Source organism: Bombina bombina, chromosome 1, assembly GCF_027579735.1.
Source record: "Bombina bombina isolate aBomBom1 chromosome 1, aBomBom1.pri, whole genome shotgun sequence".
In the NCBI taxonomy this organism is placed as follows: domain Eukaryota; kingdom Metazoa; phylum Chordata; class Amphibia; order Anura; family Bombinatoridae; genus Bombina; species Bombina bombina.
The window spans coordinates 626,389,250-626,415,084 of NC_069499.1; positions in this window are offsets into that span (position 1 = coordinate 626,389,250).

Consider the following 25,835-nt stretch of genomic DNA (forward strand, 5'->3'; position numbering starts at 1 on the left):
AAGCATAAACATTCAAAAAGCTGTGACTGTCACTGTCCTGGCCTCTCTCCCACTGGTCACACTTACCAGATGACTATTTCTGAAAGTACGGTGATATTATCCGGAAACCTCTTGCTGTAACTGAGGTTTTTGCCCTTGCAGTGTATTCTTGGGAATTCAGGTTTATACTGAAATGGATATATTTATTTTTTGTTAAAGCTTTTAATAAATATTTGACAGCCCTAACACTTTATCTGCCTAGAAAATTTATACATCATTAAATACACTCTACAGAAGCCACTGTGAATTTTGCATTTTGAAACAACAATTTAACATTTTCATTGAAGACTTGATTTTCTACTTGTTCTTCAGAAATGACAGATAGGGACCTTGCATTAAAAGACAATAAGTGGCTTCTTTGCAACAATACATCACACACCTGCAGCCAGTGCAATGAACCAAAATGGAAAAAATATGATCTGAATCATTTTCTTATCATTATGTTTTCTTCAGCTTGCCTGATAACTACAATATGCTATTTACCTGCATGAAAGAAGCAGGAATGCACATCTTAGTTTTAAAATCACAAGCAGATAAATGGAAATGTAGTGAAAATACCACTATGCCTCCCATAAGTATTGTTCATTATATTTGAGTGCCTTCAATATTATTCTCCCAATTTATTGAAGATAAAAATAAATATTTAGGTATTTACACTTTTGGATTAGCACTTGTGTTTGTGGCTTTTTGGTTACCAGTGTTATGAAGATGATTATCCAGAAAATGATTAAACTGTTATTGTTGCAAAGCTCATTATAATGGAGAAACTCAAACACGTCTCAGAAAGAGGTTACTTGGACCAGATTATGATGACAATATAATAAATCAGCAATAAGGAAGTCATGTGGCTAACATTAAAATTTTGTTTTTTAGATAACATTTCAGATCATTAAACTGATATGGCATATTGTATATAGTGATTATTTTCCAAGTCAAGCCAACATTCTATTATATCAAGAGACACTTTAGAGATAAATTTTGATTTGTCCATGTTTAAGACATTTTCAGATGATAACAAGGAAACCCATTTATAAACACTGACAGAGAAAAGCAGACCAGTTAAAATTTTTAGCTTTTAGTAGTAAAGTATGGAATAAAAAATGAGAATATACTAAGGTTTTGGTTTCAACCAATATGTGCAGCATGTTTATCCAGTAATCACAATACCCAATTGATGCGACCACTAAAAGGCCCCAGCCACAAATGGGGTTCCTACTGATAATTGTTAAAAAATCTGAGTGCCATTTGTAATTGGACATGATGTGTATGCTAGGCATGCTTGCTCAATGATTATATTTACACTTTTTTTTTTTTTTTTATTGAGGTGCTTAAAATAGGCATACAAACAGCATAAGTAAATGGCGAAAATAACGTACATATAACATGTTACAGAATCAAAAAACTTAAACAGTACTATAGAATTAGTTCGTAATGCCTATATAAAGGGGAACCTTCTCAAATGAACATTAGAGGTCCACCAGGGACCGAACATAAGGGAAATAGCTAGGAGTAAGGGAAGGTGAAGGAAAAAAAAGAAAGAGAGACCACTCTTGGATCTCTCTATTATGACCTCAGGTTTTGCAAATTAAGTTGCTATCCACTCTTTGTTAGGGACTATACCAGAAGAAAAGCATACAGGCGTTAAACAAGCCTAATCCCTCCAAGCTGTCATTCAAGACAATTTATCTGTGGGGAAGTGATTGTTATAATATTATATTGAAATATATATTCATAAACAAACTAGTTGGGGTGCGGTACACTGAGGGTTGTGGTTGAAGAGTTATGAGTGAAATGCGGCATTGGTAAGACAAGCCGCGTAGTTAATACTCCTAGAAAAGGAGGCACATTATGGTGGTGGCGGGGGGGAAGGTGGTAATAAAGTAATATCAATAAAGTAGGTATCTTTAAGGACTTAGAGGTTTGTTGTGAATGGAAAGGAGGACAGATACATATATAAAACAGGAGCCAGGCATTCAGTGTACTGAGTGGGTTGGAGCATAGTTATATCTCACATCGAGTGCACATAAATAACCAACATTAGTAACCAAGTACTGGGACTATGAAAGTGTGTAGCGGACGTTAAGCTGTATACACTTCGGAGAAGTAACTGGGGAGCAAATGGCAAATGGCTAAGCATAGACATTTTAAATATAAAAGAGGGCAAATGATAGTCAGATATTTGGGGAGCCAGTATAATAAATTCTAAACACTAAGAAATGGAATGACGTACAGAACTCTGCCTCGGCCGCTGACAGGTCCCGTCATCAAAAAGTATGTTTTAAGAGTGTGTGATAGTCATACATGACTTCCCTAGGCTAAATAACAAGTTGAAATAACTATACCCTTGGTATAATCAGATTATATTGATAATAGTATTAATATTAATAACAGATCCAGATCTGTAACAGAGATTAGTCCGCAGATGGGTCATGATAAATATTGTCTAGTATACCACGCGGTAGTTAGTAATTAAGTAAGAACATAAGCCCCAGCACTTATAGAGAGATATATGGTATAATAAGTTTAACTTCGATTTAGATCCTAAACCCAGCCTTTAGTTCCAAAATATATATATATCGTAATGATACCTGGGACTACTGGGGAGAATAACATATAATAACTTTTGCAAACAAGGTCCTCAAACACGCAGGACAGAAGCATCTACATGAGCATAACAATGGTTATCTTTCTGTGTATGTTATTATAGGATGACAAAATATGCATGCATAACATCATAAGAATACATTGCATCAAACAAACTAGGGTATAAATCTGTGAGAAAAGTAGTGATGCTACTAGCCATCTTGGCGCCTTAGGAGATAACATATTAGAGATCATTATGGTTTTGGGTTAAACTTGTGACAAGTTATAGTAGCATCAGCACTCATGAAAGTAAGCACCTAGATTTCTAGATATTATTAGCCCAGATATACCTATTTAGATGTTCAAAATGTTATGGAGTCTGTGAGATTACGCTATTGGGGCAGGGTGAAACACTAAACTATAAATACAGAGAGGGAGCAAACTCACAACTTCAGGGTATATAACTTATACAATAAGATGGCATACAGAATGTAATAAACAGCCTTAAATGTAATGTTATAGATGGAGATAAAATTACATCTGTACAACTTTGTGTGTAGTTAACAACTAAGCATATTTAAGGTTAGAGTTCTCCTATTGTGAGCTCCTTAGCCTAATAGGATGTAATAACAAATACTCCGATTAACCTACACCTGTCTTGCTTAGTGTCCGGTGTGAATGTTCTGGGGAGCTTCTGAACATTAGGGCAAAGCTGAAGAATAGCAGAAAGTTCCGGTAATATGGACTCATATACCGGTAGCTGGGTTCTGCTAGTCCGCTGAAGTGTCGCTGCTGCAAAGGTGTAGGTAAGTTCAAATGAATGCCCGCCTTGGCCTTGACTGAAATATACAACTCGCAGGAGACTTCCTTGTACCCAGACAGCATGGCTCTATCTCGTTCACTCTCACTGACGATCGGCTCAAAGTTCCCACATATGATGTCGTCGCAAGGAACATGCAGTTCAGCTAAAGACTCCGGGCGGTCATCAAACACAAGATTCCTCTCAAGGACTTCCAGAAGAGCTGGCTTCAGTTGTAAGAGCTGAGCGTGCAATTGCTGCAGGATCTCTTCACTCCATGAGGTAGTCGCCATCTTGGATCTCTGCACAGCGGTCTGCGATGTCCCACATGAAGATCCTCAAAACCGATGGTGAATAATCCAGTCGTGCTTTAGGTAGTATTTGTCAGCTGCTTATAGCCTTCACTCGCCTAGACTCTTGACGACTGCTGTTAAGTTGATTCTTTTCTGCCGACCATTGCAAGCCACATGAGTTCCCAAATGTGTAGTTTAGCTGGTGCGGTTGTTCTCTGCGTATCTCCGATCCTCTCAATTTCCCTGCTGATAGTTGTATATCTGTTTATACATTATAATTCTGCTGGTAAAGGCAACTTATCAATAGGCAAAAATAACAAAACACAGTATAAAGCTGAGTTATTAAGCAGGAGCCCATGTAAAACACGTCTGTTCTCTCTGAATGCTGGCTCCGCCCCCCTACATTTACACTTTTAATATTTGAAAAGTATTTAAAAAAACAAAAACAAAACAATAATTGGTTGAGAAAACACCAGTTACAAATTTGGTGAGATTCATCTGACATCAAGAGGAACACTGTGAGGAATTGGTTTCCATATGAAGAAAGTGGCTGCAACTTATATAATCTTTGATAATTTGATGTTCTCATACCGTAAATTGTGAAACCACGAAGTTAGGAGGCTTACAATGTCACCAAAAGATCCAAATCACACTGTACTTTGCTGTCTTTGCTGAATTTCTATTGATGTTAGATGACGCCACAAGGCTCTATATACTGTAAATCATTGTAAACTGCTGTTTCTTCAAAAGTTCTCGGCCACCAACAAAAAAGATTGAATGTCAAACGATTAAAACTAAATCACAACAACGAGATTGCAGATTTAAATTCTGTTTAAAAAGATGAACGTACTGTAACTTACGCTAATGCATGTACTGTATGAAATAAAATAAAAAAAACATTTTAAGAATGTGATTGCAAAACGTCATTTCTAGATGTTGCTGTCATGATTTCCGTTATCTCGCATTTCCTATGCATTTCATTAGCTGTAGGCATAGAAGTGTGCAGCAGATTTAATTAGGTTGTGCACCTAATGATTTTGTTTTTTGTGTGATAAATTAAAACACATTCACTTCATTTTTTTTTTTTTTTTGATTTTTACATTTCTTTTATTGAAATAATAAGTGCAATACAGAAACAAGAAACAATTATTTCATGTTGTGATACAATAAACAATGGCTATTTCAGATATAACCCTATTGGGTGTGAGTCCAGAGAAAAGCTATGCCTTATTTGAAAAAGAGGAAAAGGGCATAAATGTCCAAGAATCTGGTCAAAGCTCATTGTTTCCTATATTCCGTCTCCAGTGGCTTGTCAGGTCCTGGGGGGCCTGTGAGTTATAACGTTATGGGCTAGGGGAGACGGGAGCATATTATCATGTGGACTTGAAAAACATAGTTATACATATTAATGTACACCACTGGTGAGGGCACAAGTCATGGTGGTAAGACTTCTCAATTTCGTCAACATGGAGAGGTTGTGTTGACATAAACATATTTCCAGTGCCCGGTTGTCTCATTAATGTTGATATTGCTGTCAGGCACGAGCGGATAGAGAAAAGAATAAAGTATTTGGGTGGGGGAAGAGTAAGGATTGGGTATTAGGCAAGAGAGATTAAGTTTTTACAGTAAGGGTAGCTATTCTATTAGGTCTGTTAATCTGTCTAAGTGTTTTTGGAAGCATTTCATCTCATAAGCATTTATTCGTGTGTGGCTATTTTTCCTATTTTAAGGTAATGATATCTCTCAAGTGCCAATAGAGAGTTAACTTGTTCCATCCATATTTCCAAAGTGGGTACTATTTGTGTTTTCCACCTTTGTGGGATTCAAATTTTTGCACTGCTTAGCATTATATACAACAGTGACATTTTGGCCTCGTCCTTAAGTTTCGGTAAGTTGAGGAAGAGTAGAATGCTTGGGTCTTGTGGAATTTGTGTGGAGAGTGTTTTGTTCATGTGTGTAAAGACCTGGGTCCAAAAGGCTCCCATTCTGGGGCATGTCCACCAGATATGTAGAAGGTCAGCAGTTTCTCCACAATTTCGCAAACATTTATTGCTAGCATGTTTAAATATTTTTTGCAGTCTCAGTGGTGTGAGATACCATCTGGATAAGAACTTAAAGTTCATCTACAGAATTTTTGCTGAAACCGAAGCCCTTTTGTGATGCCTAAACGCTTTTCCCCAGTCTTTAATATCTATTTCAATATCCAAATCTGTGCACCATTATGCAGGCAGGTCATCTGGACCTGTGTTTGATAGAATTCTATATATGGAGGAGATTGTGTGGCGAGGTGTGAAGGGAAGAGCGCATAGGGATTCAAACTCAGAGAGAGGACTAATTAGCTTGCTTTTTTGTTTATAGGAGCAAAAGTAGTGGGTTAGTTGTGTTCTCTTTCAATTAGTTCCTGCCTTGAGTTAAGTTTTCGATTATTAATAATATGTTTCCAGGTATGTATAGGGATTTTTGGAGCATAGGTCAGTGTATGTTGGAAAGGGGGGAGAAAAGAAAGCTCAGGGTTATTGAATAATGGTGTCAGTGGCAACGGATTAGATGAAACATGGGTGCTAGTAGCTAACAATTTATCCCATTGAGTAAAGAATTCTAGGAGGAGAGGGTAATCATTTATCACTTTGGGTCTGTCAGCAGCTTAAAGCCAACACAACCAGGTCACATTAGGGACTTTGAGTATTTCTCTATCCATTGTTTGTGGGCAGAATTGTGGCACCAATCTGTAAGCCTTTGTATTAGTGTTGTAAGTCTGTATCTTTCTAGATTTGGTACTCCCAGCCCGCCCCTATCTCTAGTCAAATACATGGTCTTTCTGGGGATTCTCGGCCTGATGGGGCCCCATATGAACTGTTCTATATTTCTTTGCAGTTGTGATATGTAGTTTTTAGGTAAGGGGATTGGAAGGGTTTGCAGGAAATACAGAATTCTAGGTAAGATATTCATTTTTACTACGTGTATTCTACCAATCCCCGAGAGTGGTTTATTTTTCCAGCAGGAAAGATCTCTAGTGATGTCAGCTAGTAGGAGTTTATAATTTGATAAAAATGAGGTCTGTGTATCTGCAGTCAAATAAATACCTAAATATTTTAATTGTGAAGTCTGAATATGTAAAGGACATGTTTCTTTCAGCTTTACTAAAGCATGGGCTGGGGTATTTATATTTAATATTTCTGATTTATTCAGATTCAGGTGGAAATTAGAGTATTGACCTAATCTCTAAACTCCTCATCATTGGGGGTAGCGAGTTTTCAAAATCTGTGATAGTAAGGAGGATATCGTTGGCATACATAAACTATTTTTTGTAATCTGCATATGTCGTGTAGACACCTTTTATGCGCGGGTTCGATCTAATTTTGTGTGCCAAGATCTCAATCGAGAGTGCAAATAGAATGGGTGATAGCAGGCAGCCCTGACGGGTGCCGTTTCTAATATTAAAGGGTTCTGATAAGATTGAGTTAACTTTAATTCTAGCCGTAGGTTCTGAATATAAATAATTTTTCTTTTTTATAACTGTCTGGCCAATGTTAAATTTAGACAGGGTGGTCCTGAGAAAAACCCAGTCCACCCTGTCAAAGGCTTTTTCAGCGTCTGTGGATATTAGAAACTGGAATATGATTGTTTTGGGCGTATGCTACAAGTTGGGTGACCTTCATGGTGTTGTCCCTGGCTTCCCTATTGGGAATAAAGCCAACTTGGTCTGTCGATATAATTTGGTTGAGAATGGGGTTTAGTCTTGGGGTTTAGTCTGTCAGCGAAAATCCTGGCAAAGATTTTGATATCTGTATTCAGGAGGGAGATGGGGCGGAAATTTTGTGGAACATTTGGCGGTTTCCCAGTTTTTGGGATTACCGCAATGTGGGCTTCTAGCATGGATTTAGGGAAAACCCCACTGTCTTCCAAAGCAACAAATGTTTTGGGCAATCTGGGGGCTAGAATCTGAGTAAATTTTTTATAATAATTAGTACTGAACCCATCTGGGCCTGGACTTTTCCTCATGGGCAAATTTTTAATGGCTGTTATTATTTCTGTGATCTCGATAGGAGAGTCCAGTTTAAGGGACTGTTCCTCTGTTAGACAGGGGATATCTACATTTTCTAAATAGCGAATGATTTTGTTTTCTTTACAATCTATTGGGTGTGTTTGGGGTTGTGTTCCGGCTAAATTATAAAGAGATGTATAGTAATCATGAAAAATGTCTGCTATGGCTAGGCTATCCTTTTTCTCTGTCCCTTTCTTGTTTTGGACTGCATGTATGTGTGCTTTGAGTTGTTTCCTACAAATTGTTCTAGCCAAGAGATTTCCTGACCTATTTCCTTGTTTATTTTATTTTTGTTGAAGAGTGAATGCTTGTTTATGATATTCATATTGCATGTACTCATTGAGTTCTGCCCTAGTTTCTTTCAACTCCGTCAATAGTAGGGAGTTCTGGGGTGTGCTTTTATGCGCTAGCTCTAATGTGTGTATTTTTTCTAAAAGGCCTTCCCGTCAGAGTCTACGTTGTTTAGTGAGAATAGCTTTATACTTTATGAACACTCCCCTCAGGACACACTTATGTGCTTCCCAAATGTTAGAATAAGGTGTATCAGTGTCGTCATTAAGTAGGAAATATTCTGTTAACTCTTTTTCTATTTCCTGGCTAATAATTGGATGATCTAAGAGTGTATCCTCTAATTTCCATTGGAATGGGGTTACTGGTCTTTCCGGCCAATTGATTGTACAAGACACAGGGGCATGATCTGACCATGTGATTGAGTGTATGCGAGCATTTTTAACCAGAGATAAAGTGAGTGCATCCGTTAGCAAATAATCAATGCGCGAGTATGAGTTATGTGGATGAGAGTAGAATGTGTAGTCAGATACGGTGGGGTGAAAGGTACGCCAGGTGTCATGCAAAGCTAGAGTGTGCAGTTGGCTGTTGATATTTTTGATGTCTCTTTGCGGTATATGTGAGTGATCTGTCTGTGTATCTAATTTAGGATCTAATGGTATATTAAAGTCTTCCCCAAATATGAGCATCCCTTTTTTGTGGTCAATTATTTTGTTGAACAAATGCTGCATAAATGTTTTTTGTTCCTGATTCGGAAAGTAGGCATTAACTATAGTAAGAGGTCTATTATATAATAATCCTGTTAAGATCATCCATCTGCCATCTGTGTCCTGTTCTAGCTGCAGTTTATGAAAAGGTATATCCCTTCTAAAAAGAATGCCTATTCCATTTCTTTTTGTTGGGGCAGCAGTAAAAAATGCAGTAGAATACTTATGGTGTAGCCAGCGAGACTCTTTGCCTTTTTTAAAATGGGTTTCTTGGAGTAATATAATTGTGCAATTTTGTTTATATACAGTAAATCTGAGAGAACTATGCTTCTTTTTTGTGGTGTATTAAACCCTTTAACGTTAACAGTGGTGAAGGTAATGGGTTGAGCTTTGTTTGTATTAGGCATGGTATAGGCCCAGATGTACAATAATAGATTAAGGCCAATGAGCATCCAAATGGGGCGTGTGCTATAAGTAGCTATCATGCCTGACGTTATAGTAGGGGAATGGGAAGGGGGGAAGAAAGGGGAGGGTTAGACTGTGGCGTCACTAGGCTTGGTGTCAACCAGTGCGGTAACTCATAGTGTCACCCCCCTCAAGAAATATATATATATATATATATATATATATATATATATATATATATATATACACACACACACACACACACACACATGTGGGCAGAGAGTACACTGCTCAATAGATGAATGGGTTTTAAAATATTTGCAGCTAATTTTTGTGAACATTTACCAGCTTGTAGTTAAAATGGCATAATAAACTTTTATTTTGCATATAAAAAATCTACTATATCTTGAAATTATTAGTGTCTGCATATGCAATAACCATATAAAAATTATTATTATAATCACTCTTCCACTTATAGAAAACTAAACCCACACAACGGGCAATGTACCTGCTTACAAACTGAAGCTTACATAGATCTAGATACCCACAGTACTCACACAAAGATATATAAACACAAACACAGAAAAATACATAAACAACAAAGCATGCACACATGCTCATACAGAACATAGTTTCGATTTACTTTAGTCACTTATAGTATCCTTTGCTGGAAAGCAAACCTAAGTAGCATTAGAAGCAGCAATGCACTACTGGAAACTACCTGCTAATTGGTAGCTGCACATATATGCCCCATCATTGGCTAACCAGATGTGCTTTTTAGTGCACTGCTTCCCATAGAGCTTACTTTAACTATGTGTTTAAAACATTTGCCAGAGTAACATGCAAGCTATATTACAATAATCATAATGATTAATTTAGGAGAAATAAATAGGTACTTTGTTACATATACATGCACACACATACAATGCACGCTGTAACACATATGTATAGCTATACGTGAGTCATAAATATGAATAATACGTCTGGTTCTTGTACAGCTATACGTAAGTCATAAATATGAATAATACGTGACCATCTGGTTCTTGTACACACACCGAGTGTTAATGTCTCACCTGAGCAGCTCCTTGCCCTCCACTCCCACCAGGTACTCTCCCGGTCTTCGCCCTGCTGAGCTAAGCTTCATTGTCTACTATGGAGGACGCAGTGTGAGCTTCTGCAGGTAGCTGCGGGTGAAACTGAAGGAGATAGGGCCCTGCCCTGTGAGGAGCCAGCAGCAGCCATAACTCCCAAACCCCCGTGCACTGCCTGCCAGGAGATGGAGAAAGCTCTTTGTCAAGCATGTCGGGACTTGTAGTCCAGCACATTCTTCTGGTGAAGGGGTAAGCACAGCCTGCTGGGAAATCTCCAAGCATGCTGATAGCAGCTGTGCGTCGTGCTTTATTAATTGGGTGATGTCTGAGGCGTGAGCTGGCGGTTTTGTCACTCTTGTGTGAAGCCTCTGAAAAATGTGTCAATGATGTTAATGTGGTGGTGTCACACCTCCCGCACCCCCCTATTGAAGCCACTGGGGTTAGAAACGAGGTTAGGGAGCCGCTCGCGCCCGTATGAAGTAACAATGTTATACAAGAAAATTAGGTGTACAGTATGGTGATTATGGTGTAGCGAGGAAAGCAGGTAGTGTTCCAATTCACCAAAGACAAATAATTTGTGCGTTAACAGGCCCAGCCGGGCTAGGAGTGTGTTGTAACAACAATATAGGAATAACAGTGTAACAAATAAATTGCTTAACAAATAAATTGCTATCAACAGGTTGTGGGGAATGAGACCTTGCGCTGCCTATCTGTTCAGTAGTATAGAGCTGTGTGGTCATTTAATATGGTGTTATGCTGTACTTTAGATATATCTATTCACTAATTTAGAGAGGAGGGGGTCACATGTTTCGCGAGAAAGGGATTGATGCTAATGATAATGAGAGAGGGCCAATCAGTGGAAATGGTCTGTGTCTATCCTGGGGTTCCCTATGGGTACAAAGAGCAGTATCTTAGTGTTGGGAATTATGGGTCTCGTATGTGTCTGTATAAAATGACCTAGACAAAAACCTGGTTTTAGTTTATGTTTTGGGGTTTGGTCTCGATTTGTAGGTCGTGGAGTAGGGGTCCTTTGTTAGTCATGTCCTTTGTATTGCAAAGGAGTAGTGAAACTAAGTAAACATCAGTTATGTGTCATAAGTAATGGAAGCAGCTCAATATGTAGGAGGTGGAATATATAGTCATTCAGTCAATAAGAATCCATGTCTCCTATTCTAATTATTGGAACATTCAATGCATAACAAAACAGACATTTAACATGCAGAACTTGCCAAAACATAAACAGGATAAATTCCTATGTAAAACTAAATTGTCACTTTTTACTCATCTGATTGTTGCTATTCCCTGCTAGTCCCACAGGGTTGACTCTTGCATCTCCTAGAGTCTACGTCCATCATTTTCCAGGGAGCACATAGGAGAGACCATTGCAGCTCGCAATAGAAAAGATACTGCAAATGATTACTCTAAACTGCGGGTATCAGAGTTAGATGCACTTTAGGTGTTTTCAATGTATTATTTTCTTCCGGATAATGTTTGATCTGTTGAATCCTCTGACCAACGTATAGGACCAGTATCTGTCACTTGTGTCTTTTCTTTTTCTGGGTTGAGGCTTTCAGAGTAAGATTTGTTGTTGTCTAGTGGTGCTTGAGCCTGGGATGGTGGTTCTGGGTTAGGTGTACTGGTCTGTGTGATATCCAATGATTTAAGGAAACTTGGGAGGTCATGCTCCGTTCTGTAGACAGCCGTATGTTCATTGTGAGTTGCTATTATGCTTAGAGGGAATCCCCAGCGGTATGAGATTTTATGGGTTCTGAGAGCTTCTGTTACATGTCTAAGTTCCCTACGCTTTTGTAGTGTTGCAGGTGATAGATCTGAAAAGATCTGAAGAGGTTTGCCCGCATGTGTAAGTGGAGTTTTGGTTCTGGCTCCTCTGGCGATTTCTTCCTTATCAACATAACTTAGGAATCAAATTATCACATCCCATGGGGGAGCTTTGGCGGTGGGTTTGGGACGCAGTGATCTGTGAGCTCTTTCTATTGGGATATCTGGGGAGTTAGGGTGTTCTTAATGACTCTGAATAAGTCCTGAAGGTAGCAAATTTGTGCTGTTGGGTTAATGCTCTCAGGGATACCGCTGATACGTAGGTTGTTCCTCCTATTGCGATTATCAAGATCCTCTATTTTATCCAGGAGGAAATTGATGGCATCATTCTGCTGTGATATGGTCTGTGAGTTGCTCTTCACTTCAGCCTGTATTGTGTTTTGTGATTGTTCTATGGAGTCAACTCTATTAGCAAGCTGGGATACATCTTTTTTTCAATTCTCCAAAAAGACTCCTAACCTCAGATAAGACTCCTTTAATATCTTCTTTAGATGAGAGAAGTTTCAAGTCATCTCTGGTGATAAATAAGGTTCCTGCTTGCTCCATATCTGGATGTGTAATCTTAATAGTTGGCTCAGATGGATGAGTACTCTGATCAGTTACTTGATCTGCTGTGGCTGTGTGTGGTTTCAAATATTGGCTCATGAGTAATGAAGAGGCCTGTTTGTCTGGTTTTGGGGCTCGTTTGCAGGGCATGCCCATGAATAAAGCACCCCTTGTAGTGCCTGTTGTTATGAGTATGCAGTGTATCTCAGCCCTCAGTATATAGTTTCAGCTTTAGGGTTTGAAAAAAGAAAATATGAGTCTCTTGTACCCCGTAATCTATTGCAATATAACAGGTGCCTTGGATCTAAGAGGAATTATGTCTGTTAGGTCGTATTTCCTTCAGCGTGTCAGATATGAGCAGTTCAGCTCCTTGTCAGAACCCCCGTGGCCAGCGTGTAGGGGCCTAAAGTGTATAGTAACAATGTATGCTCTTACCCCAGTGACTGATCGCGACCTGTTATCCTGTCGCCGTGCTCTCCGTTTGTGACTGATGAGGTCTTTGGCTCGCTATGTGGAGAATGGTCACGAGAAGCTGCAATGTTGGAATCCGGTACACGTGGGTCACAGCCTACAGGCGGCCCCTGTAAGTCTAGGATTCTCCGGATTGAATTCACTTGCACTTTACCATATCATCCGGGTGATAATTAGTGGTGTAGGAATCCGGGCTTATCTGTATAGCTCCTTCTTTCAGAAACACTGTGGAACCAGCAGTTAGTTTCCCCTTTCTTGGTGCGTTGGTTAATGGCGCAGTTCCATGTGGTCACTTGATTTGCCTGTTTTGTTGAAAAAATGCTGAAAGCGAAACTCTTAAGTATAGCTGGTATGTGTTGTACTGCTTCCTCCTCCAATCTCAAGGAAACGTTAGTTAGTTGTGGGCCATATTATGTCTTGGCAGCTTTCTGGTCTGCAGAGCCGTCTCAATGTGCGGCCATGATCCTGGGCTGCTAGGCTCCGCCCCACATTCACTTCATATTTATAATAATATACTTTATTAACTAAAATGTAGACTTAACACACACACTCGCATTTTAGTATGATTTTCTTATATTTGGCTAAAATGCAACTCATGTTTACTATTTTATGGACCTTGTCTATAAGGGGCTTTAATAAGCGAGTGTTTAATTAATATTGCACCAATATTATTATATAAAGATTTCCTGGCTGTAATTTCATGGTATACATTGGTAATAACTCCAACTATTATTAAGTTCAAGGATTACAAAATAAAGTGTTATAAATCACAAACTACTGCACTAGGGTATTTTATTGGTCTCATTAGCATTTTCAGTTTGCCATTCTTTGCATGCGCCCATAAACTCATTATTTTGTTGCAGTCAACAAGGGATTCATTTGTGGTCATATTTATTTTTTTCTCAAATACTCCAAAAAGCAACAAAAAAACCTTCAACATTACACAGTGTCCTTTTGTTACAGAGAACATTTATGCATTTTGTTGATAACAGCTGGTGATATATATGGGTTTAGTAAATTATAATTTTAAAAATGCATAATCCAATAATTGATTCGTCACCAATAATTTAACTTGAAGTGTATTATATGTCAGTGTTTTTTAGGCAGCATGACTTTTTAAATTTGACTTGTGCAATATTAATTTAGTAGTCATTCCATCAATACTTTTTTTTTTAGAGAAAATTAACTTATGTAGGCCTTTAACTCTTAAAGGGACAGGAAACACCAACATTTTCTTTCATGATTTGGATAGAACATTTTAAACAACTTTCCATTTTACTTGTATTATCAAATGTGTTTAATTCTTTTGTTACCCTTTGCTGAAAGAACAGCATAGCACTACTGGCAGGGCAGCTAGCTGAACACATCTAGTTAGCCAATCACAAGAGACAAATTTATGCAGGCATCAATCAGCAGCTAGCTCTCACTAGTGTAGGATATGTCCATATTATTTTTCAAAAAGGGATACCAGAGAATAAAGCACATTTGAAAGTGTCTTAAAATGACTTCTATGTCATAACATTGACATCATTGTTTGTGAGACTGAAACCTTCCTTTACAGAGTTCAGCAAACATGTAACATAATAAAAACAGGCCTGAATAGCTCCTTCCAGCACCAAACCCAATGTATACATTGGTGTCCATTTATATATAAAGTCATGCTGTTGTTATATAATTGTAAAATATAGCACAGGATGGAAATGTATTAACTACATAAGCCTAAAAAATATGTTTTTCTGGGTTCCTGGTACAGAGATGGCTGTTGACCTCAGCAAGGCTTCTGTTAAATGTATGTTTTAGAATACTTGGTTGTTATATAAAAATTTAGCTGATGCGCGGCTAGAAAAATGCACAAATTGGAACCAGTTTGAGAGCCTGACCCTTAAGGTATATAGTTTAGAATATCTTTTCCCATAAAAAAAGTATCATAGTTTTATTTTCTTGTCTCTGTTTTATACTGAATGTTTTTTTTATGTCAGAAAAACTATTTAGATTTCAGCTTTTCTGTAAGCAGAAGTATGATTCTCTGCTGTGGGAGAACACATCATTAAATTCCAAAGGAATCCATTGCATAAAGATGTATATACAATTAGTGTGATATGTGGGCTGTAGGGGAATGTATTCTGGAGCCCATCAAAGTAAACAGATAATATAAAGAGAGCAACTAAAGTATAAACAAACGCTAAATTTAAACAGATGCACAGGGGTCGAGAGGCACCAAAACTTAGCATTGTGAAACTCATTTGCTCCAATTTACTTGTATATAACAGGGAAGGACATCTTACTTCTTTAAATAAGGGGCCATTTTGTTTTTGTTTTTTCATTCATAGGCCTAGTAAATAAAATTTTAAATACTTTCGATGAAACCAAAATATTTACTATACTTACATATAAATATACTGTAAATAATAACATATTAACTATAAGGGGCCGAATTATCAATGTGCGGACAGACATGATCCGCTGTAGCGATCATGTCCACCACACATCGATAAATGCATTTATCATTGCACAAGCATTTCACTAGAAATGCTTGTGCAATGTCGCCCCCTGCAGATTTGCGGCCAATCAGATTCGCTAACAGGGGGTGTCAATCAACCCGATCGTATGAGATCATGCGGATTGCTGTCCGTTGCCTCAGAGGTCTTAAGACCACTGCTTCTTAACTCCTGTTTCCAGCGAGCCTGAAGGCTCGTGCAGAAACAGATGCATTGGGGCCGATTCACTGGTTGATAAATCGGCCCCAAAATATGTATTTTTCAACCCATAAGATTTATAAGGATGGACAAGGGCCCTGTAATCCTTCTGTCCCTTTCTGTACCCTTTCTATAGTGCTGCTAAATTTGTTGACCCATTACAAATAAACAAAACAGAAATAATAATTTTACCTGTTTTGACAAAGCATAGTTTCTCTGCAAACGAATGCACTATGTTTTGTGATAACATTGAAGTAGTAAAGTATATGAAATACTCTAGGTGGACAAGACAATACTGCTGATCTATGTTTTTTCTTCCTTAACCTGTATGAATGATGTAGTGATGACTCTGGCCTTGTGCAATGTACTTGGTCTAGATGAGATATGGGGCCGAATTACTATTGTGCGAGCGGACATGATCCAATATTGCGGATCATGTCTGCTGTACATCGATAAATGCTGACAGCATACACTCTCTGCATTCGGCCAATCGGCCGCTAGCAGGGGGTGTCAATCAACCCGATCGTATTGGATCGGGTTGATTTTCGGCGATGTCTGTCCGCCGCCTCAGAGCAGGCGGACAGGTTATTGATCAAGCTTCATACAAAGCTTGATAAATAGGCCCCTCTGTATTTTTTGCACTTCTTAGATGGGATCTGGAGTGAATAAACACAATAGGTAAATTAAGTCTTTATTTGCAGCTTACACCTGTGAAAGAAGGATTAACAGTAGACTCTGAGGGGTCTATTTATCAAAGCGTCAACTGAAAATATGCTTGAATCTTGTGTCGTATTTGTCGCAAGATTTATCCGACGTAGTTATCAAAGCTTCAAGATCGGCAAATGTTGAAATTTGTGACGTAAAATACGATCCCGCAATCTCAATCCTACGCAGATCGATGCTTGCATCATCACAGATGTTTCAAATTCAGATTCGACTCTATTTGACCCTTTTCCCAATTTATCAAACATTTAACAGGTACGCTCGCGTCTATTCTGACGCAGCGTACCTATTTTTCAATCCGCAACCCTTGAGGTCGTGGATGCCATGGAAGTCATTGGGAGTCTGAAAACACAGAAAGCTTATGTTCGATGCTACAAGAGAATTAAGTATATTACATAATAAAAGTAAATTAGAAACTCTATTAAAATTGTATACATTACTACTTACTACTCGTATACATTACTACTTACTACTCATGGACTATGCTACAAATTTGTCTATCATTACAAAGCAAGGGGACAATATTAATAATACAAATTTGTTGAAATGTTTTGCCCCAAACTTGTTGCACTAATAGATATAGAGATACAAATGAAATACACAACATAATATAGCTAACTTCCTTTTTATTTTTTTGGAAAAATCTATGTGCACCATGTTCAAGCCATGTAATACAAGTCCCACTCTCCACTTAGCACCAATTTTGACGCAACACTTTTCACACCGATTATGACGCAAACTCCTAAGCAACCCACACACTAGTGAATTTTTCAAACACTTTTGATTGGAATATGCATAATCACATGATTTATGACATCAGCCAATCTGATTCAAATATACATTTTAAACTATCACTAACGAATCAAATTGCTCAATACTTGTGTCATTGATCACTCAGCAGAACTTGTAAGTGCCATTTGTTACATTGTGTATTATAGTTTGAAAGTATGTATATGTGAATTTAGAATTAAAGATAAACATTGATGCTGACATTAGGACACACAGTGTAATATTTTACACAAGGATTTAAAATTCGAATTGATGTTTGATTCATTATAATCTTAAGCTCATAGCTAAAAGGGATAGCCCACCTAACATTAAACTGCCATGATTAAGATAGAGCAGAAATTAAAATCACCTCTTTACTGTCATGCTATTTTCAGTGTATATCTTCCTTCTCTTGAATTTATTTTTCAGTAAGAAATGTCATTTTATAACACCTGTGAAGGGGTGGTTTTTAAAACTAGATTGCAATCAGGAGGGTTTACACAGGTACAGAGAGAAAACTGTCCTGCTCTTAAAATATCCATTGATTGCAAAAAAAATACATATGATACTCTGATTATATGTTATGTTTGCAATTATTCCTGCTCAGAATAATAATACATTTACACTATATACATATAGTGGTATAAATAAACACAGAGATATGAAAGACAAAATTGTTTCTAACAAAAAAAAAATGAATTTAGGGACATGTAAATATGTTTGCAAAAGATTTCTGACATAACACACACACACACACACACATATAATATATATATATATATATATATATATATATATATATATATATATATATATATATATATATATACATACACACAAGTATGTGCAAATATATATGTACAAATTCTAGCATTAATAATAATTTATAAAAAAAATTATGAAATAAAAGCATATCATGACTTCTAGAAGTACAAATACATACAGTAGAGCAAAAAAGTATTTAGTCAGCCACCAATTGTGCAAGTTCTCCCACTTAAGAAGATGAGAGAGGCCTGTAATTTTCATCATAGGTATACCTCAACTATGAGAGACAAAATGTGGAAACAAATCCAGACAATCACATTGTCTGATTTTGAAAGAATTTATTTGCATATTATGGTGGAAAATAAGTATTTGGTCAATATCAAAAGTTCATCTCAATACTTTGTTATATATCCTTTGTTGGCAATGACAGAGGTCAAAAGTTTTCTGTAAGTCTTCACAAGGTTGTCATACACTGTTGCTGGTATGTTGGCCAATTCCTTCATGCAGATCTCCTCTAGAGCAGTGATGTTTTTTTGGCTGTCGCTGGGCAACACGGACTTTCAACTCCCTCCAAAGGTTTTCTATGGGGTTGAGATCTGGAGACTGGCTAGGCCACTCCAGGACCTTGAAATGCTTCTTACGAAGCCACTCCTTTGTTGCCCAGGTGGTGTGTTTGGGATCATTGTCATGCTGAAAGACCCAGCCACGTTTCATCTTCAATGCCCTTGCTGATGGAAGGAGGTTTGCACTCAAAATCTCACAATATATGGCCCCATTCATTCTTTCATATACACGGATTAGTCGTCCTGTTCCCTTTGCAGAGAAACAGCCCCAAAGTATGATGTTGCCACCCCCATGCTTCACAGTAGGTACAGTGTTCTTTGGTTGCAACTCAGCATTCTCTCTTCTCCAAACACGACGAGTTGTGTTTCTACCAAACAGTTCTACTTTGGTTTCATCTGACCATATGACATTCTCCCAATCTGCTTCTGGATCATCCAAATGCTCTCTAGCATACTTCAGACAGGCCTGGACATGTACTGGCTTAAGCAGGGGGACACATCTGGCACTGCAGGATCTGAGTCCCTGGCGGCGTAGTGTGTTACTGATGGTAGCCTTTGTTACATTGGTCCCAGCTCTTTGCAGGTCATTCACTAGGTCCCCCCGTGTGGTTCTGGGATGTTTGCTCACCGTTCTTGTGATAATTTTTTTCCCAATTAAAATGCAGGTCGCTCCCATGGAACGCCCAGCAAACTCCCACGAATGCCTACATCTACGTCATGTCTGCAATCTACCTTACTAATAAAGACAAAAACAACTAAAAACAACAACTTCCTTTTAAATCTATAGGAGCTATGTTGATACATATATATATATATATATACAATGTTTCATTTATATGTATCCTATTGTACAATGCAATAATATGTATTTCACGTATGATAGTGATTTTAAACAGCTATTTTTTTTTTTTATACAATAATATTTATTTTCATTATATAAATATGTTATAAAAGACACTAGCAGCGACTTTATAGTTTTACACAACTGCATAATGTTAAACATTGCATAGTTAAACAAATGCAGCTATGTAAAAAATTAAAAGTTGCGGCTACTGGCTACACACACACAAAAAAAGCTGTTTAAAATAAATACAATACTTATGTATTACAGAAGAAAATGCATATAAATAAAACATTGTATATACATATAATGCGCCACTAAACTATTAACTTCTTACGCAGCCTCACCCCCAGTGCAACCTAATTCCAATACGCTATTAACCCCTAATCTGCTAAAACTTCCCTCAATACACTTTTGAAACAGCTATAGCTTTTATTAGAAGCCTTTTTGCTAATGCATTTATATTACAAAATTACTTCTTTTCAATACCGAAATGCACCCATATGGTTTCCTATTTTGGATGGAATATCCTTTTAACTGATACCTGTGTATGTTCACCTTGTTTCAGAGCCCAAGTATACTTAACTTGCACCTGATACCTGTCTATGCTCCCCTTGTTCTTGAAGCTGTACCTATCTGGTATCCTGTGACAGTCTCACCAACAGTACCTGCTGGGTATCCTGTTCCTGCTGAGAATCCTGGGTCTGCTTTCCTCTCATCAGCTGTGCCTGTTGTACCTACCAGGTTTTCTGTGACAACCTCACCCTTTACTGTTTAATTAAAGCACCAGTGTCCATTGGACTTTGTTATTGCAAATTGTATTGGACTTTAGGGTTCAGCATTGGACCTATGTTCAAACTTGTTGTTTCTGTTATCTTCAATCTGAACTACCAACTGTTCTTTTGCTTATCAATCAGTAAAGCTTTTAAAAAGACTTTAATTGTTCTGTGTATCTGTTCCACACACCCTAAACCCCTCACACTTGCATTTCTACTGACTGATTTTTAAATTCAAATTCAAATCAGCCAATAGAAAAAAACTTTTATTCTATTTACTGATTTTAATTAGAATTACAAAAATCAGCCATTAGAGATGCAAGGGCACCCTATATAGGGAACCTTGCATTCAATCATCAGTGTGCTGTGGTGACAGCATGAAGATGGATCAGGTAGAAAAAAAGAAGAGGACCGCACAAGAGGGTCCAGGAGTGCCACCAGGGGACCACCACAAGAGGACCACCAACACCATGGACCTGCCGCTGCCCCCCCCCCCCCAAGGGGCCAGATTCAAGATGGTGAGTACAAAAGTTGGGGTTTAGTTAGGTTATCGGGGCGGGTAGGTTTAGTATATTTTTTTTGTTTTGTTTTTTTAGCAAAAAAGCTTTATTCACTTATGACCTTTTCAAGGCATTTTTAGATTAGGTTATTTTGGGATAGGGTATTTTCACAAAAGAGCTGTAATCACTTCAACGGGGGCACTGCTCAGCAAATGCTATTTACAGGGCTATTTTTAAAATAGTTTTTTTTTAAAGATAGGATTTTTTTGGGGGGTTTATTTTAGTTTAAGTATAGGGTTTTTTCAGGGGGGGTTTCTTTTTATGGTACTTTAGTTATAGTATAGGGTTTTTATTGGTTGGGGTATTTTATTTTTTGTAAATTAGAAGGTCTTAGGATAGGGGTCAGCTGTTAAGGGGTTAAGTAGTGTAAGGGTTATTGCGGTGTGGGTAATGGTGGTTTAATGAGTATGTAGTTGTAGGGATTATTGCAATTTAGGGGTCAACAGTGTAGGGTTAGTTTGTGATGGAGGATGTGGCGGTTAAGGAGTTAAAGGGACACTGAATCCAATTTTTTTTCTTTCATGATTCAGACAGAGCATGGCATTTTAAGCAACTTTCTAATTTACTCCTATTATCAATTTTTCCTAATTCTCTTGCTATCTTTATTTTAAAAGCAGGAATGTAAATCTTAGCAGCCAGCCCATTTAAGGTTCAGCACCATGGATAGCGCTTGCTTATTGGAGGCTTACATTTACCCACCAATAAGCAAGCATAACCCAGGTTCCCAACCAAAAATGGGCCGGCTCCTATGCATCACATTCCTGCTTTTTAAATAAAGAAAGCAAGAGAACGAATAAAAATGGATAATAGGAGTAAATTAGAAAGTTACTTGAAATTGAATGCTCTATTTTGGGTTTAGTGTCCCTTTAAGTAGTGTAGGGGTTATTGCCGTGGGGGTTTATGTCAGTTTAGTTGTTAAAAGAATAGGAGCTTAATAGCTATGGGGGTTATGGTGGATTATTAATATTTCAGCGGCTTTCTCAAGATGGCAATGAATCCCTTTTGAATATATCGCCACCTTGTGGAACTTTTGATCATTGGGGCCTCCGTCTCCTATCTAGGTGAGGATCTTTCTAGATGGACTGGCGTGATGTGAGTGAAGCTTTGAGCATCAGGTGACTCACAAGATAACATGATTTAGACGTCATGTGACATCAGAAGTTTACATTCGGACACACAAGACTGCTTGCTGTTTGTACAGAAGACACTCAAGACTGCCTGCTGCATGAGACACATGAGCCTCCTCCCCTCCCCACTCCTCCACCCCCTGCTAACATTATCAATAAACATATATTTTACTCTGCTGCCTGCGCTGCGGTTGTTGGGTTCAGTAAAGCTCACAGGATATGGATATTTTCTCTGGGACCCGGGATATAACCATTTATTCCGGGGCTGCCCCAAGCACACCTGGATGGGTGGCAACCCTACTCACAGCATATGTGTGTCCACAGCTGAAAAACAGAAATGCATTTTACTAGAATCATTTTTGCTAATGGAAGTATATTGCAATAATTATATTTAAAACTGAAATGCACCCATGCATAATCACTTTGATGCACAGACTGCAGCTCCTTTCCCCATCGCTGTCTCTTCCCTGTAGGCCTTGTGATGTCACCACTGCCGCCAATTGTGATGTCACCACCTATCCCTCCTCCTGTTTAAGCTACAGGGGCAATTTAACCCTGATTTGAAAGATGGGAGTCTGCCCTTTCCAATAAGAGGTCACTTGTAAGTTGCAGGTGATCATCATAAAAATGGTGATTACCTGCAGCAGCATTGAAAATGTTGTTAAACCTTTGAAAGTCCATACCCCCTCTTTCAAATGACAGGCCCCTCACCTGTCCCATTAGAAACTAATTGATTTCTAGTGGTGGGAAAGGGGGGGTTACTAAAGAGACCCCTATCTCCCCATCTGTTTTAACTAGATGGATATGAGACCCCCTCAAGTGAAGTAGGGAATTCCACTCTCTTTCAAAGGAGGAGTAAACCTTACTCTAATTTTCAGGTGATCACCATGGTAATCGTGATCACCTGCCTCAAGTAGATAGCCATACTGTGTTTGAAGAGGGAGGGCACTTTTAGAGCCTCCATTCCCCCATAAACACATAGGTGTATGAGAACCTAGTTTATAAGAGGGGAACCCCCTCTTTTTAGTATGTTTTTACTGTATGGGGGAAAGTGGCCGCAAAGGTGCACCATCCCCTAAAGACAGCATACAACACACATACACCCAATAAACCTCACATGAAAGAGGAGAGTGCCCATAATCAAATCAGTGGTCTCATGCCACTCATGTTTGGGGGATTAGATTAGGTGTAATTAGTTTAAAAATCATGTAATTATTTTATTATTTTCTGTAATTTAGTGTTTGTTTTTATTTGTACTTTAGATAATTTTATTTAATTTTATTTAATTGTAGTTAATAGTTAATATAGGTAATTCATTTAATTATAGTGTAGTGTTTAATTTAATTGTAGTTAATTGTAGTTAATATAGGTAATTGATTTAATTATGGTGTAATTGTAACTTAGGTTAGGTTTTATTTTACAGGTACTTTTGTATTTATTTTAACTAGCTAGTTATTAAATAGTTAATAACTATTGAATAACTATTGTAGCTAGTTAAAATAAATACAAAGTTGCCTGTAAAATAAAAATAAATCCTAAGCTAGCTACAATGTAACTATTAGTTATATTGTAGCTATCTTACGGTTTATTTTATAGGTAAGTATTTAGTTTTAAATAGGAATCATTTATTTCGATTTATTTAAATTATATTTAAGTTAGGGGGTGTTAGGGTTAGTGTTAGACTTAGGTTTAGGGGTTAATACATTTAATATAGTGGTGGCGGTGTAGGGGGGCAGATTAGGGGTTAATAAATATAATGTAGGTGGCGGTGGGCTCCGGGAGCGGCAGTTTAGGGGTTAAACACTTTATTTAGTTGCGGCGGGGTCCGGGAGCGGCAGGATAGGGGTTAATAACTTTATTAGGTGATGGCGGTATAGGGGACGGAAGATTAGGTGTTAAAATGTATAATGTAGGTGGCAGTGTGCTCCAGGAACAGCGGTTTAGGGGTTAATACATTTATTAGAGTTGTGGTGGGCTCCGGGAGTGGCGGTTTGGGGGTTAATAACTTTATTTATGTGCGGCGGTGTCCGGGAGCAGCGGTATAGGGGGTAAAACAGTATAGTATAGTGTGGGTGTTTAGTGACAGGGTACCAAGAAAGCTGAAAAAAAGCAGAAGAGCAGCGAGATCGATGACTGTTAGTTAACAACATTCTGCTGTTCATCGCACCGTACTTGGTGCGTGGCTTTTTGACAGCTTTTTTGGTAACTTTGGAGAGCGTATTCAGGTCCGCGGCTGCGATGTTAGGCGATCTTAGACAAGCGTATTGGTGCCGTCGAATGCAAGAAAGTCGACGGCTTGATAAGTAGATGCCAATGACTCCCGTGTTGCTATTTATTATGTATACCATTTAATATGGTGGCATTTTCTCATATTATTATATAATCTGCAGACTGAAGTTATTTTCTAAAAATTATTGGTTTGCTGAAAAAAATGAGTTATAATTTGAGTGGGTACCTCAAAGAAAAACTGTTAAAATTTCTGTGTGAATGCAATGAGGGCCGAACAACTAAAAACACAATTTTGCACCTTTGGGTTAGAACTTATCCTGTGACTGCAGCATTTTAATATTATGAATTATAGATTGATATTTCTATTTAATCTCAACAGTTTAGAACCAGTGTGATTTGAAAGGTCCTTAGAGAAATAGTTGTCTAAGATGGATTCAGTTCCGTGTTGAGCATCCACATTAGCAAGCAGGTGTTACTTTGGGCACCAGAAAATGAGTTTATGTATGATGTGAACCATGCCAGAAATGCAGATTCTGAAGAGTTGTCAGATCATGCGATCTGTCTAATGTCAATCTAGGAATAGCAGTGTGAGTGTAGAAGATGTAGTATATATCACCCATCATTGTCACATCTTCAACAGTTTAAAAGGAATGATTTAAGAAAACATAACAACGCATTTGTGCTTCACAGAGCTGAAACAAAAATAGCAATTAACGTATGATGGCTAAACCTTACCTCTTTATTTAATAGAAATTCTGTTTCTTGGACAAAAAATATAGCCCAATTATGATAATGAAAATTATGCAAGAGCATGTTTTGTTACTCCTGGGTATTTAACTACTTAACATTTTATGAAAGTATTTGTTATGAGAGTTGAGGTATTGGAATCCAGAGTGATGCACTTAAAATGTACATAATAATGTCATCATCTCAGAAGAAAGGAAAATTAGGTGCCATCGAATAAATGCAAATGAAAAACTATTAACATTAGCATATGAAAATGTAAGGATAAATTGAATTTGCAGAAAAATAAGAGACAGATGTGGATTATACAGCTATAGTTTCCAAGACCTTTAATGAGCTTGGAAGCATGAGCACAAAGAGAACAAATGGGAAGTTTAGAGTTGAAAAGATTTGTATTGGGTCTTTTGGAGGCTTGGGGGGTTTATTGCAGTGAGTCAAATAAGGGGATTCATGAGTGTTGGGGCTTGATATGTGGGGTTCACAACTGGGATGAAGCTGTAGGGAGAGATCACATGGGGTTGTGAGTGAGTACTGTGGCATTAGTTTATTGCAGAGGAGGGTTGCAGAAAGGTTACTGACCAGTAACATTGGTACCTATCTGTTACTGAAGCTGAGGTTAGAAGTGTCTTACCATTTAGTCTCTACAACTAACAATTATTATTATCGGTTATTTGTAGTTTGCCAACAGATTCTGCAGTGCTATAAACATATGCAGTATACAAGGTAACAATTATAGGGATCAAATGGGTAGAGGGCCCTGTCTAGAGTCAAACTGTTATTGTGAAGGTGATCTGCAAGCAGTTGGGCTCTTAGGCTTACATTCTAAGGGGGTTCATGGCAGATAGCAATGGAGGGGAGGAACTGTTATTAGGAAAGCTTAGTGTAGGTTGTATGCATCCTTGAACAGAAGAGTCTTTAGGGAGTGCTTGAAGCTTTC